The sequence below is a fragment of the Etheostoma spectabile genome, unplaced genomic scaffold (genome assembly GCF_008692095.1).
Source record: "Etheostoma spectabile isolate EspeVRDwgs_2016 unplaced genomic scaffold, UIUC_Espe_1.0 scaffold394, whole genome shotgun sequence".
Taxonomy (NCBI): Eukaryota; Metazoa; Chordata; class Actinopteri; order Perciformes; family Percidae; genus Etheostoma; species Etheostoma spectabile.
The window spans coordinates 472,177-486,685 of record NW_022605599.1 but is presented as its reverse complement, the minus strand read 5'-3'; the positions used below and the strand labels follow the sequence as shown (position 1 = coordinate 486,685).

The window sequence follows — 14,509 nt, the reverse complement described above, 5'->3', positions numbered from 1 at the left end:
CACACACACACACACACACACACACACACACACACACACACACACACACAGTCATCTGTAGGTCTGTATTGTGTTGAGAATGATGTTATGATGAATCTTGTTTTACAGTTTTTAATCTCGGGGAAGAAGGAAGCAGTGAGGGTAGAAGAAGAATAAAAAAATGATTGCAGCAGTGAGAAAAACAACTGGTAGCAGAAGAAGCTGAGGTTGGAGGGGATGGCCCATGGATGATGAAATTAAAAAAACATCTGCAAGCACAAAGGGAAAGGCCGAGGACGTGACTAACAGTACTATCTAAATCTCTTCTGTTAAACATACTGATTAGAGTAATCGGATTACATTAAGAGTGACTACTGTTGACCCACTTGCTGTTCTGTACATTAAAAGGGCCCATTTTTTAAAATATATTTATTAATATATTTGATACTTGTGTATGGCTTAGTCTACAGACCAGTATTATACCTTTATAATGTTTTTATAGCTTTCAGTTGCCACCCTACCGCTCCAAATGGAAAACTGACATTTGGAAATATGCAATAATGCAATAACAGTGAAACAAGTACTTGTTTATGTGTTGTCATTCATATTTACAATTCAATATCGCAATCTCTGCGGTCAGTCCCATAGAAGACCATGACAGCACGGTGTGTGTTTGGAACTATACAGGCTGACATGACCACGTGACCATGTGACCCCCCCCCCCAGGTGTGGTGTGTGTGTTGTTGGGTGTGTGTGTGTGTGTGTGTTGTGTGTGTGTGTGTGTGTGTGTGTGGGTGTGTGTGTGTGTGTGTGTGTGTGTGTGTGTGTGTGTGTGTGTGTGGTGTGTGGTGTGTGTGTGTGTGTGTGTGTGTGTGTGTGTGGTGTGTGTGTGTGTGTGTGTGTGTGTGTGTGTGGTGTGTGTGTGTGTGTGGTGTGTGTGTGTGTGTGTGTGTGTGTGTGTGTGTGTGTGTGTGGACACACCCGGTTTGCTGTTGACATTTAGTTTGTATATTGGGCCAAAGCTATCCAGAGCCAGAGTAGCCCCTGACTGGGGTGTATAAACTCCACGAGGGCCTGGCTGGTCCAGCAGACGCTCCCTGATCTGGGCCTCTCATTCTGCTCCTCCCTACCCACATCGTTTCCTGCCATCAACTTTGCTGCAGCTTCACTTTTCTCTCCCATTTTCATCCTCAGCAAAGCCAACCTCACAGCAATCTATTTGCAACTGTAAACACCTTGCAAGCCCTGTGGAGGGGGGAGTGGGGGTACGTACACAGAAGTCACGGTGAAGTTTCATAGCTCTGTTCAGACCTCACGGTTAGGTTCAGGACAGGAAGGAACAGCGAAACTAAAATCCAAAAGGCAATTATTTTTATTGTGCAAGTCTCGGGCTGACGCCAGAGCCATGGAGAGGAGAGAGTTGCTAGGGGGGGGGGGGGTCACATGGTCACGTGGTCAGTCAGCCTGTATAGTTCCAACCACACCTGCTGTCATGGTCTTCTATGGGACTGACCGCAGAGTTGCGATATTGAATTGTAAATATGAATGACAACACATAAACAAGTACTTGTTTCCACGTTATTGATATATGCATATTTCCAAATGTCAGTTTTCCTATTTGGAGCGGTAGGGTGGCAACTGGCTATAAAACATTATAAAGGTATACATACTGGTTGTAGACTAAGCCATACAAAGTATCAAATTATATATAAATTATTTAAAAATGGGCCTTTAATGTACAGAACAGCAAGTGGGTCAACAGTAGTCACTCTAATGTAATCCGTTACTCTAATCAGTATGTTAACAGTAGAGATTTGATGTATGTTAGTCCTCTCGGCCTTTACCTTTGTGCTTGCAGATGTTTTTTAATTCTAATCATCCATGGGCCATCCCCCTCAACCTCAGCTTCTTCTGCTACAGTTGTTTTTCTCTCACTGCTGCAATCATTTGTTTATTCTTCTGTCTACCCTCACTGCTTCCTTCTTCCCGAGATTAAAAACGTTAAACAAGATTCATCATAACATCTTCTCACACAATACAGACCTACAGATGAATGTGTGGGGGGTGTGTGTGTGTGTGTGTGTGTTGTGGGTGTGTGTGTGTGTGGGTGTGTGTGTGGGTGTGGTGTGTGTGTGTGTGTGTGTGTGTGTGTGTGTGTGTGTGTGTGTGTGTGTGTGTGTGGGTTGTGTGTGTGTGTGTGTGTGTGTGTGTGTGTGTGGTGTGTGTGTGTGTCATTTATATCTTTCTATAGTCATTTGTGGCTTTAAAGCACATTATATTATGTGGACATACATATAAATCAAAGCGTGTATAAATGTGAGCTTCATACTGATATGATTATGGAGTATTGCGTACGTGCTTTTATTTGTTAAGTGATTTAAATGAGCTCTGTGAGCATGCCAGGTGAAATAAAGTAATTAACTATGTGCGGTCTTAAGTGACCTTCAGACGACTTGTCGAAGGAAATGATTCCTTTCACAGTGCTGTCATTTTAATGTTTTCCTGTCACGGACGTCTGTGGATCAACCGAGACGGCAGCACTGGAACGCACCCTGATGTTGTTTAAGTGGTAATCCTTAAAACAACCTGCATGTTGTTTAGGTACATCCCTTAAAACAACCTGCTGTTGTTTAATGGTACATCCTTAAAACAACTGCATGTGTTTAATGGTACATCCCTTAAAACAACCGTGCATGTGTTTAATGGTCATCCTTTAAAACACCTGCATGTTGTAATGGTACATCCCTTAAAACAACACTGCATGTTGTTTAAGGTACATCCCTTAAAACAAACCTGCATGTGTTAATGGTACATCCCTAAACAACATTTCTATTTTTTACCACTAGCCACTCGTTTTTCGGTGCCCGCGCGCTTTTGATTTGAGTCCGAAGAGGTTGTGGGGGAATCTTCTTATAGACATAGGACACCCCTTCAGCACTGATCGCTCCGTCTGTAGTTGTTACAGACATAACAAGTAGCCTCTCCGCGCAGTACCACCAAGGGAACAGGAAACAGGATTATTGTGGATAAACTGACCACTTATTGGTAATGGTTAAAGTGACGTTATGGTTCGGTGTTTTTTGTCTTCTTTTATTGTGGTATCTGTAGTCAGCCCTCTTGTCACCTCGTTACCCTAGGATTTAGTCTTTGGTGCCCCTTGTCTGTGTCAGATCACTGTAGTGTCATGTCTCCAGTGTCTGGGTCCGTTTCGTAATTACTTCGGTCTCATTCTGGTTTGTTCGGCTTTTGGTTTGTATTCCTGTTGGTTTTTTTAACCCTGATTTAGTTTTTTGCTGGCCTTCTCAGTTCTTCCTTTGGGTCGTTGGTACTTGTTTTTTCCAGCAGCTTTTACATCTTCAAAAATTTTGTAATACAGTGAAATGATTATAACTTGGAGGGGCATGTAGCCCGTCCCCGGCCACCCCTCTACCCCTTCTACCCCTTCATGTGAATGTTCAAAACGGAGGGGTTTGGGCTTAGCGGTGGGTACGAGGGTGTGCTGGTGGGATTGGCCCACAGCATGTTCTGGCTTCCAGGTGCAGATTGCAGCTACAGACGTGAACGCTGAGCTTTTTTTAACGTCGTAATCTTTGGTGCTGGTACATCTGAGGTTAAGCTACTTTGTGGAATTGGGTCAGACATAACGGCCTTAATGAATAATTGACCTTGCAGCAGCTATTCAGTCGTGATGGTTGGCAACACGGTGTAACAATGAAAGGAGGAAATGACTCTGTCTGTGGTACACCGTGTTTTACACAGGAGCTGAGCAGCATGCTAGCAGAGCAGCACCTTCGATGCTTGGAACGCATTGAAATGTAGGTCACCTGTGTTTTTGCAGTGCATGCACGCATGGAAAATGGACGGAACTCTTGAAGTGTAAAGTGAGGACTTTGGTTGCATTTAAAATGCGAGCTGTGACATAGTCAGTGTGGGGCGCTGGATTGAAAGAAGAAGAATGTGTGTCTTCCGGCAGGTGTGTGTGAGGTGGACGACCGAAACTCGCTGAAATACATGTTCTGGGACGTGCCACTATGGCGTAATGACTATAAGGTGTGTTCACATGACCACGGTGTTGCCAAATCCCTTTGTGGTTTCCACAGGTATGAAATAATACGGTGATGCTATGGAAGCGAAGTAACGAAATGGTGACGCAAGTGGTCGTCAATGCCTTGGACAGTTGAAAATGTCTTAGATTTTTGGTTTAAGCTCAGATAGATATATTTTTTTTGGAGGGCTCTGTTGTCTGGATGCACTCTGTTCTAAATGGGTTGTGATCATTTAGGATTTTAACATACACTAGTAAAAGGTGTGTATTGGCACAAATCCTTCTCTCTCACCTCTTCTGAAGCCATGGGTTTGTAGAGGCAGAGAGGTCTGAGTAAATAGGGCAACACTTTCCAGAAAGGATCTGATTTTGCTCGGTAAACGTTAAAGGAGACTAAGCAATAATCAGCTTTTATTTCATTTTGAACACTAACTTTTAAAGTTGATATCCTAAATTGTTGAAATGTTGTGAAATAAGCAATGAGTTGTTGTTGATGGTGGTTGTAATGGTGGGTCAGGTGCTAATGAGGCATTACTATGGGCTGGAGGCTGGAGATGGACGTCTTTAAAGCATGTTTTTTAAAGGGAACTGAAACTAAAAGATTCTCTAACCAACACAGGTGGCTGAATAAATCAGTTTATTGCAGATTTGAGAGAGCAACATCTTGCAAGATGTTTGTCAGTTCAAGAAACTGATTTGCATCTGCCTAACATATGGTATAACGTGTGCCAGTTATAGGTTGTGGGAATGGGTTCATGGTTCAGACATTAAACCACTGTTCTCTCCTGTGTGTGTGTGTGTGTGTGTGTGTGTGTGTGGTGTGTGTGTGTTGTGGTGTGTGTGATCTGTTTGGACGGCTATCAGATCTATTGTGAAGTTGTATAATTAACTGGGACATTATAAATGACCAGTGTAGTGATAACCAAAAAGAGTACCATAAGCTTGTTAAAATAAAGATTTTCAGTCAGTTATACAAGTGACATCAATTACCAGTTTGTATTTTAATAGACAGTTAAATAATAGTATAAATGTAATTAATCATAGTTTATCACCATTTGTTGTCTTAAGAAAACTAGAGAAGAAAGAATGCCAATCAAAACTTAGCTAGCAGACAACTTGTCTCTTAAAAAGGACTAAACCCAGAAGTTTCTGCGGTCCACCTGACTGCGAGCTGGAAGAAGAGTTTATGACTTCTTTAGGGTTCTTGGCGAGCCTTCCGGCATTCATGTGGTCTGGACCAGCAATTGAAACAGCAGCAGCTTCAGAGTGGAGAATCTTCAGTGCCCATGATGTTAAGTGTTACAGGTCGGCAGGACGCTCTGACGTGTTTTGCACGGCCTTTCACTCATATTGTTGGTAATGTGAGATTTCAACGTCCCAATGTCTCGTCAAACAAGACGAAATGAATTTGGCCACATGGGTGACGTCAACCTGTTGTCACCTCCCGCTTGGTCATTGGCTCTCAGCAGTCTCTTACTGATACTAAGTTGGCCGGGGGACTGCTGGGTAGGCAAGTGCAGGGAACTTTGATTATTGGTCAATTTGCGTGGATTAGGAAGATGCATGAATTTGCATGATCGCGTAGTGCAATCCTGGAGGGACTGCCTGCTTTCAGGTTTCGTTGTTAAGACGGGCTTTGTTAGCAGTGATCAGCAGTCTAGCAGGAGTAGACAGTCCAGAGTAAGAAGTTTTTATAAAACTGACTATGCCCGAGCTGGCGGATTGTGACTTTGCACAGTAGTTATTTCTTTTCTGATTCAACCAGCGTGTGAGTGACTGAGCTACAAGCAAGTACACCGCCCGACCAAACTGCCTTTTCTCTTTATTGTAAGTTGTCTGCTTCGGTAAATAACTCGCGTCATTTATGTCTCTTTTTTTCCATTCCTTTGAAGCAGTTGCTGCTGAGTGGTTGAATCAATTTCAGTAAAGTGTGGAACCTCTATGGGATTTCTTTTTTTTTTTTTTTTTTTTGTACTGAATTTGCTGTAAGATTCATCGTATCTTTGCTTTTGAATCTGCACCTGATAAGGTGTGTCTATAGATATAATCTTCCTTTTTGTGTTGTGTTTGTGAGGCAGTTCCAAGTGCTAGTTGAGGCTTATGTAGTCTCGCTTTGCCAGACCCCTTCACAGCGCGCAGAGGAGTGGCTAGAACACAGTTTCTGGGATGGGAGGAAAAACATGCTGGTTCATTGGCATTCTTTAAACCAATCACAATCTTGGGCGGGGCTAAGCTCGACGGAGCATTGGTGGAACATGTGTCGTTCAGACAGTAGTTTTAGACGTCAACAGAAAACTCACAGGTTGGACAGATAGTCTAACTTTATTGCATCCTTTCCTGTCTGGGTGGGACCCATTCATACAGTTTGAGTGAGGGCTTATTGGACTTAACTTATCATTGCACCTAAATATGTAGCTGTCCTCAATTTAGTCATCCTGGACATCATCTGGTTTTTCCTGCATCCACCGTGTGTGTTTTGTGTGTGGACCATCAGTCACGGGGGAACGGAGAGCGGCAGTCAGAAATTGTTGGTGTTACCTGATGTAAAATGGACAGGAGTATTTCTCTGTACGTTGTTGTTGGTGAATGTGAGTGTTTTGAGTCCCACAGTTCTCTCCTACCTAAGAACAAGAAAGAATTTGACCATTCTCACTCCTGATTGGTCAGTGGCGCACGTCGGGACTGTGGGATGGTAGCGGAGTAATGAAAATGCGATAAGGGGGCCCCGGCTGTCAATCATGTCTTCCAGTGATGCGGGGCCCTGATGGTCCGGGCCCGTAAGCCAACGCGTTCCCTACTTATGAGAGTTACGCGTCTTGAATCACTTAATTCTCATTGGCTACCTGCCAACGTGGCAGGTAGAGTGACAGTGTTACCAGCCAATTGCAAATTCACACGCATTTGGTGGGTGGGCGGGTGTTAATTTCAGGCCCGAACACATACCAGTGAAATCACAGACAGCACATACTTAACATTCACTACACAGCTACTCTAGACTCGGACTGGAGATATGCACACAACTTCACTCACCGCCACACAAGTTTGCAACACACTGGACACACACCCTGTAGCCACTGACAGTAATACACGTGCCAGCAAGCTGATGGGAGTGGGATGGCCTGACTCCATTTTTTATGTGTTGCACTTCGGCTTCCTAGTCATATTGGAATTATTCGTAAACATTTGAAAATTCATCTCAGACTTTACTCCTCAGAAGGAAGGCCTCCGTGATCTGTGTGATCCGTGCCATGTTTCGCTTGTGCCGCACAGCAAGATGTATTTAATATTTCATAGTAGAGTAGTCTACAGGTACACATTTGTATTTAGGCTAATCATTAGGAGAAGTGCAATAGTATGGATATGGATTTATACACAAGTAGCGCAGCAGCAAGGGCCTTTTATGGCTTTATGAAATAAAAACCTATTTCTATAAATCCCATTTTGTCCAACAGGGAGAATTGTCATCGTTACCTTGGCTGTGAAAGCAGATGAGACGATACACATGTGCAACACACAGACAGGTGAAAATTAAGGCAACAGCCTGAGAATGAAGGACGAAAATATAAATAAATATAACAATCACTGCATCAACAAGGGCACAAGGGTTTGAACAGTTCGAGAGTCAAGGGTTGGTTAACGACAGGTACCTTCTTTTCTGTTTGTCTTGGGCAGTTAGGGCGCAACTAATCATATTTATTAATGATCGATCTGCAATCTTTTTCTGTGGATATTGATTATCCAAATCCATAAAAGTCAGGTAGTGATAAATGCCCATCACAATTCCCAAGGGCAAGATGGAATCTTGTAATTGCTCCTTTTGTCCAGTCTGACTTTAATGTAGAATAATATAAACAGCGTAAGCAGGAAATTTGACCAAATTCAAAAGCTGAAACGTGACATTTTTATAAATAATGACTAATTGGATTTTTGGAAACTGCTACGTTTCTGTCGCTAAATCCAGAATTAACATATCCATCATCCACCATCTTCGAACCGCTTATCCGGTATCGGGTCGCGGGGGCCGCAGCAGCTCAGTAGGGGGGCCCAACTTCCTTTCTCGAGCCACATCAACCAGCTCCGATGGGGGATCACGGGTGTTCCCAGGCCAGGTTGAGATATAATCTCTCCACCTAGTCCTAGGTCTTCCCGGGCATCCTCCGGCTGGACGTGCCTGGGAACACCTCCCTAGGGGGGGGCCAGGAGGCATCCTTACCAGATGCCCGAACCACCTACACCTGAATAAAACTATAGCTAAATATAACATATATTTTAGCTAAAATGCTATAATAGAAACTTGTTGTATAGGTAATAGGATGAAAGTGATAGTTTTGCAATGAGAAAGACAAATGACCAATACTCCAGCAGACAAAATCCGATAAGGATTATAAATAATAACATACTGACAGAAATTGGACTGGAAGCCACCAAAAAATGTGGATTAGTATGTTAGGTGCATGTCAGAAGACAGAAGTTACTGAAGCCGCTCTTTCAGGCCTTTTTTGTTTGAGGTTTTAACCCAAGATCTCTCCTCCTCTTCTGGTGTAGACCATGCTCGAGAGCGGACTCCCTAATTGTTTCTGGCTTATTGGAGAGACTCGCTCAATAACTACATTTAAACACTGGTTCAGGTCAAATCACCTGGCACTCTCTGTTGAACGCGAGGAGCTCTTGGGTACATCTTTCTTCATCGACCCACCCGACTCTCCTCACTGGAATATTTTGCCATCTACCTCTGTTATCTGGCTGTCACTCCATCGGCCCTTATGCACTCACTCTATCCGTCTGTCGGCTGTCCGCTCTCTGCATTCCGCCGTCTTGATCTATCATTCTGTCAAGACGACCCTTCGTCTGCTGCATCTCGTTTCTAGCCTTACTCGGAATCGCTCTCTCTTCGGGGGACGTTGGCCCAGTCAATCGATCACTCACCCCATCCGGTGTCCCCCTCGCACACACAGATCCGCTCTCCTCCTCCTCCTTGTACACCTCCAGCTTGTATAGACAAGAGCATCCATCAGCCTTTCTTTTTGTCTCTACCATCATCCCAGTCCTCTGTTTGGACATACAAAGGTTTGACGCGTCTGTCCACTTGTCTTTGTATTGTCTTGTGCATCATGTACTGTCTTTTTTTCCCTGTCTAACACGTATCTGTCCATCTATCCGTCTCTGTCTGCCTCGATCAAACACATCCCTGTCGCAGTTTGTGTTTCCAAGACGAGTGCCCTAATACAGTTATGTTCCATCTCTGGCGTTGTGCATGGCAACGTCCACGCTTCATTACACGGCAACAGAAAACTGTCCCCTTTCATTTACGGAGACTTATTAATGTCGCTGCATATAGGAGCGTGTGCGCGCGCAACACTATGCACACACACACACACACACACACCACACACACAACACACACACACACCACACCACACACACACACAGAGATAAATGGCAGGAACAACCTATATGTTTAGGCATACGCAGCCATAGTTATTGCAGAGGAAGAAAATAGGTCACTGGATACACACCCCACACACACACACCACACACACACACACACACACACACACACACACACACACTCAGAAATTAAAACACAGACAAAAGACGATGTCCGACTCCCAGCATAATATCAACTTGCTCTATAATTGCCCGGCCCATTAACACTGGGAGCTGCTCCTCCAGTTGTTAGACATACACATACTGCAGGACACGCACGGCTGGGTTCAGCTTAACAGCATTAAAGTGCACTCACGCCTGGGACGGCCTCAACAAACGATACACACTGCATGCATGCTGAGTCTAAACTAAAGGCCAATCTGGTACCAAACACAAGCTAAGCAGCCTCTCACAGCAGGGGTGACGCACAGGTTGTTACTTTGACAATGTCGAATACAGAGAATGCAATTACTGTATGAAATGTAGGTTGTCATCAAAGCAAACTGATTGAAGTCGTTAGTTTCCTGTAATTTTGAGCAGGACTGAAACAGCAGCACATTTATAGTGAAAATCGTTTCCGAATGGAGAGTTTGGTCCCACACGTCTCTGTCTTCATATCAGAAACAAGGAAATGAATTTGACCCCTTCTCACTCCTGATTGGTCAGTGCCGGGTTGTTGCGAGTAATGAAAATGGATAAGGGGGCCCCGGCTGTTAATCAATTGCTTCGCTGATGCGGGCCCTGATTGGTCCGGGCGCCGTAAGCAACTGCGTACCCTGCTCACCGATGGTTATGTGTCTGATCACTCAATTCTCATTGGTACCTGCCAGCATGGCAGGTAGCGTGACCGTGGTTACCAGCCAATTGCAAAATTCACCCGCATTTGCGGGGGTGGGTGTTAATTTCAGGCTCTGGTCAGTGTGTTTTCTTGATAAGTGTAAACTCTGATCAGGGGTGGTATTAAGTTGATGGATTACCACTTTTATACAACTCAGTGGTCAAGTCAGTTGTCACTTTCCCCTTCTGCTGGCGGGCAGTATAGGAGCCAGCCAACGAAATGGCTGAAAACCGACGTACCCAGATTACAGGTGTCAAACTAGCTAGCTGGCTGACAACTGTAACAAGCAGGCTGTCAGGGGAGCTAAGGCCCGCTTAAATCCCCCCTTGCATTTATTTTTGAAGGGTTAGAGTGACTCCCTTAATGCTCAGAGTGAAAAATACCAGGCAACGGAGGGACGAGGCGATATAATGTGCAACATACGACAGGTGACAATTAGGGCAACAACCTGATAAATGAATGGAGAAATACAATGAATCCGGCATCAACACAGGGCACAAGGGTGTTTGAACAGTTTGACGAGTATATTCTGCAAGATGGGAGAGTACCACATTATTTTAGTCCATGCCTGCGTTTTTAGGCAGGTTTCATAGCAATTCGTCGCTGTGGTTCAAGTTGTTTATTCCGTTTAGTACAAATCTAACTAGGCCTTTTATGGCACTCTTTACTATGGCAACAAGCATCAGTGGCCCACGTTGCAACTAAGCTCATCAATCTGATTCTTTAGTTTTTATTACGTTTTTTAATGAGGAAGGATGCGTACTATGGCTGAGCTGACAACGCCAGCCATTGGGGGGGGGTGCTGGCTGCTGCTCTTGGACGTGTAATTGTGATCAGTCGATCAATTGCTGTCAATGAATCATGGCCATCCGTAGTGACTGTCGGTGGTTCCTATGAAGTCTATAGTGTTGGGGTCCAATACAGGTTCTGTTTGGATCCTTTCTGTTTGGAAAGAGGCAATATATAAAACACACAACTATCATTGAGGACAACGTTGATTCCTTACAGTTTTCTGGTGTCTGTATTCATCTAAAGATCATTAGTAAAGGAAGAGAACAGTGAAAACGTTGACCACAACCGCAACTGACTGCGTGTTTCTGCAGGTCAACAACACCAACAGGGATGTAGACAATGATTAGATACGGATTCAGTTTCCATAAAAGCTCTCTTCGTTCCGACTCTATGTAGTTCATCCTTTCTTACGTTGTCATGGTGACGATTTTTTTTATGCATCCGCCATTTTTCAATGCGCTGGTTGCACTAGACCTGCACACAGTGGACAAGCTGTTCAAACAGACCCTGGTACAAAGGATGAGGATACAGCATGTGGTGACAGGCAGAAAAAATGTTTCTATGGTATAATCATTATCCGATCCATAGCACAACTTGAGCTAAAGCATGACATTCGGACTGTCGAGTAAGGCACTTTGGTCCTGATAAATTGTAATCGATAGTGACACAGATTGATGGAACCCTCTGCAGACAAAATGAATCTATTTACCACCAAATCCCTGGTTTTAAACCGTGATTAGTACACTCCGAAAAAAAACTAAGTGGCCCAATCGCTGTACGGTTCAATGAATCCGAGACCCACTGCAGGCCAGGAGCCTTCTCGGGTGACTGGTTGAAGAATCGTGTCATGGGCATAAACATTTAAGCACCCATGTCAAGAAAAAATCCCCGACTGAGGCTGTAATAGTGGCTGACCAGGCTTCATGCCTGCTTATTCAAGGGATGTCTTCTGCATCAGTGGAGGAGTGCATCTCATAGCGTTGCATGTTCCAGCCTGGATTTCAGGAGATTTATCTCACCCCTCTCAGCTCCTCTCTCCTCGCTCTGGGTTGAAAGGGACTTTTGTTATTTTTGTCTTCCACTGGGTGTAATTCAACATCGATAGCCCTTATCTGCGCTCCGCTGATATTCCCTGGCAGGGAGCCGACGGATAACCTCTCTGGCAGGACACCTTAACAGTGGCTGGAGCTGATTCAGAGAAGACGTTTTCTCAGTTTGGGTTCCACCAGGAAAAATGGCCGGAAGATTAGTCCCAGTTTTTGAGTAAATCCAGTAGATAATGAAAGAAAGTATTTCCAACGCAATGCAACACAAGGCGGAGTGGCATGCTTTGGGATTAGTAGGTTCAAATATGAGATACGTTTTAGTAAGTAATAGGCCTGACCAATCACCTTCTGCAACCACGTCTGACAAAAAATAATGAGCTAGAGTGCTAAAGTTGGAAAACCGCTAATTTTACAGTACAGCGCCTTCTTATGGTTGTTTTGAAAGAAGAAAAGGTTCTGCTGAGGGTTGACATATATCGGCGCCGCACTGTTTCATGCCTTGTTGTTAATATTATATGCAGGTGTGAAAAATCCATGTCAGCCATGAATTAGATGAGAATAATATTGCCGTTGCAGATTATGTCTCAGATATAAAGCACAGCGTACCAGCGTTATGATATTCATGTATTATTATCCTGTAACGACCATATCCTTGAAGTATTCTTTGAAATGCTGCGCTCTTCAAAACAAACACACACCTATTTCTTTCTGCATTGTGCTTTTGAGCCCTAGGTGGTTGGGTTGTATTAACACTGGAATCAACATGGCTAAGCATTTCAGGACAGTGGAGAGAGAAAGGGTTTGTGTTTGAGACGGGCTGGTCGGGGGAGGTGTGGGTGCCATGTGCTAGCAGTGGCCCTTGCTACTTACAAAAGAACAGCTGTCCTTGAAAGGTATTTTATGTGTGGTGTGTGTGTGTGTGTGTGTGTGGGTGTGTGTGTGTGGTGTGTGTGTGTGTGTGGTGTGTGTGTGTGTGTGTGTGTGTGTGTGTGTTGTGTGTGTGTGTGTGGGTGTGTGTGTGTGTGTGGTGTGTGTGTGTGTGTGAAATTTCTATGAACAGTGAGAGAGCATTTTTTAAAGTCTAATATGTAACAGATTTAAAAAATCCATTATACACCTAGTGCTCGGTCACTCTTTCTCTATCGTCCTTTGTGTCCTCTAAAGTCTCCACGCTGTAAAACTGCGTCCCTTGCCCATTGCCTGTGTGTTCTGGCTCGATAGCGGCGCACCGCTCCCCGCCCAGGACCTAAAAACGTCTCTCCTCCGTCCATCAGTCCAAACTCCTGTGCAGCGGTGGGGGGTTCGTACCCGCTCACCACATGAGTCACAGGGCGAGAACAGGTGCAATGCGCCTCCGTCATGGAGAGGCCCGATTCCCCCTATCGCGATGTTTGAGGTAAAATAGTTACCAACTGTTGCTTTAAGGGTGAATTAGCGTGTGAGAGAGGCGCGAAAGAAACAGGACAGCCTCACACCGGGGGAGCCCTCTGCGTCTAATGAAACGACTGGCTGACGATGGGAGCGGTACGCCGCAAAAAAACTAAAACGACCGTGCACTAGTCTGCACATGTTGCCATGCAACGGGCAGGTAAAGGTTGCCTAAATGTGTTACATTAGCTGTGAGCTTTTTCTTAACCTGTCCCCCCTGCAACCCGTTAGCGATAAGCTGGCGAAGATGATGATGTGATGGTAGATGGATGGATGGATGATGGATGGATAGATGGAAGGAGGATGGATGGATGGATGATGAATGGAGGTAACTGGAGGGATAGATGGATATAGATGGATAGATGGTATGGATATGGATGGGATGGATGTGGATAGATGGATAGATGGATAGATGGATGGATAGATGGATGGCTGGTAGAGGTAGATGGATGGATGGATATATGGATGGATGGATTAAGAGCGATGGATAGATGGATGGATAGATGGAGGGATAGATGGTGGATGGATAGATGGATGGCTGGAATGGATGATGGATAGATGGATAGGATGGATAATGGATGGAGGATGGATAGATGATGGATAGATGGATGGATGGAAGATGGATGATGGAGATGGATGGTAGATGGATAGATGGATAGATGGATATGATGGTAGATGATGGATGATGGATGGATAGATGGAAGGGAGGGATAGATGGATGATGGTAAATGGAGGGATTAGGGATGGGTAGAGGATAAGTGGAGGCTGGATAGATAGGATGGATGAGGATGGATGGATGGATGGATGGATGGATTGGATGGATGGATGCCTATTAATAATTAGCTAACATTAGCAGGTATGTTGTGTTTGGGGTAACTATCTGTGCCTGAGGTACCTTGCAAAAAATATGAACTAGAGCATCTCTCATAGACGCTGTTTGCTACAGGCATTTTA

General features: G+C 44.4%; 1 long non-coding RNA gene across 1 annotated transcript in view; it reads left to right on the top strand.

The window, feature by feature from the left end:
* Positions 1 to 4,322: 4,322 nt before the first annotated feature.
* The window catches only part of LOC116686571 (uncharacterized), a 22,675-nt gene continuing 12,488 nt past the window's right edge, over positions 4,323 to 14,509 (top strand). Inside the window, exon 1 of the long non-coding RNA XR_004331298.1 lies at positions 4,323 to 4,333. This is a non-coding gene — a long non-coding RNA (uncharacterized LOC116686571). The remainder of the gene's footprint in view (positions 4,334 to 14,509) is intronic.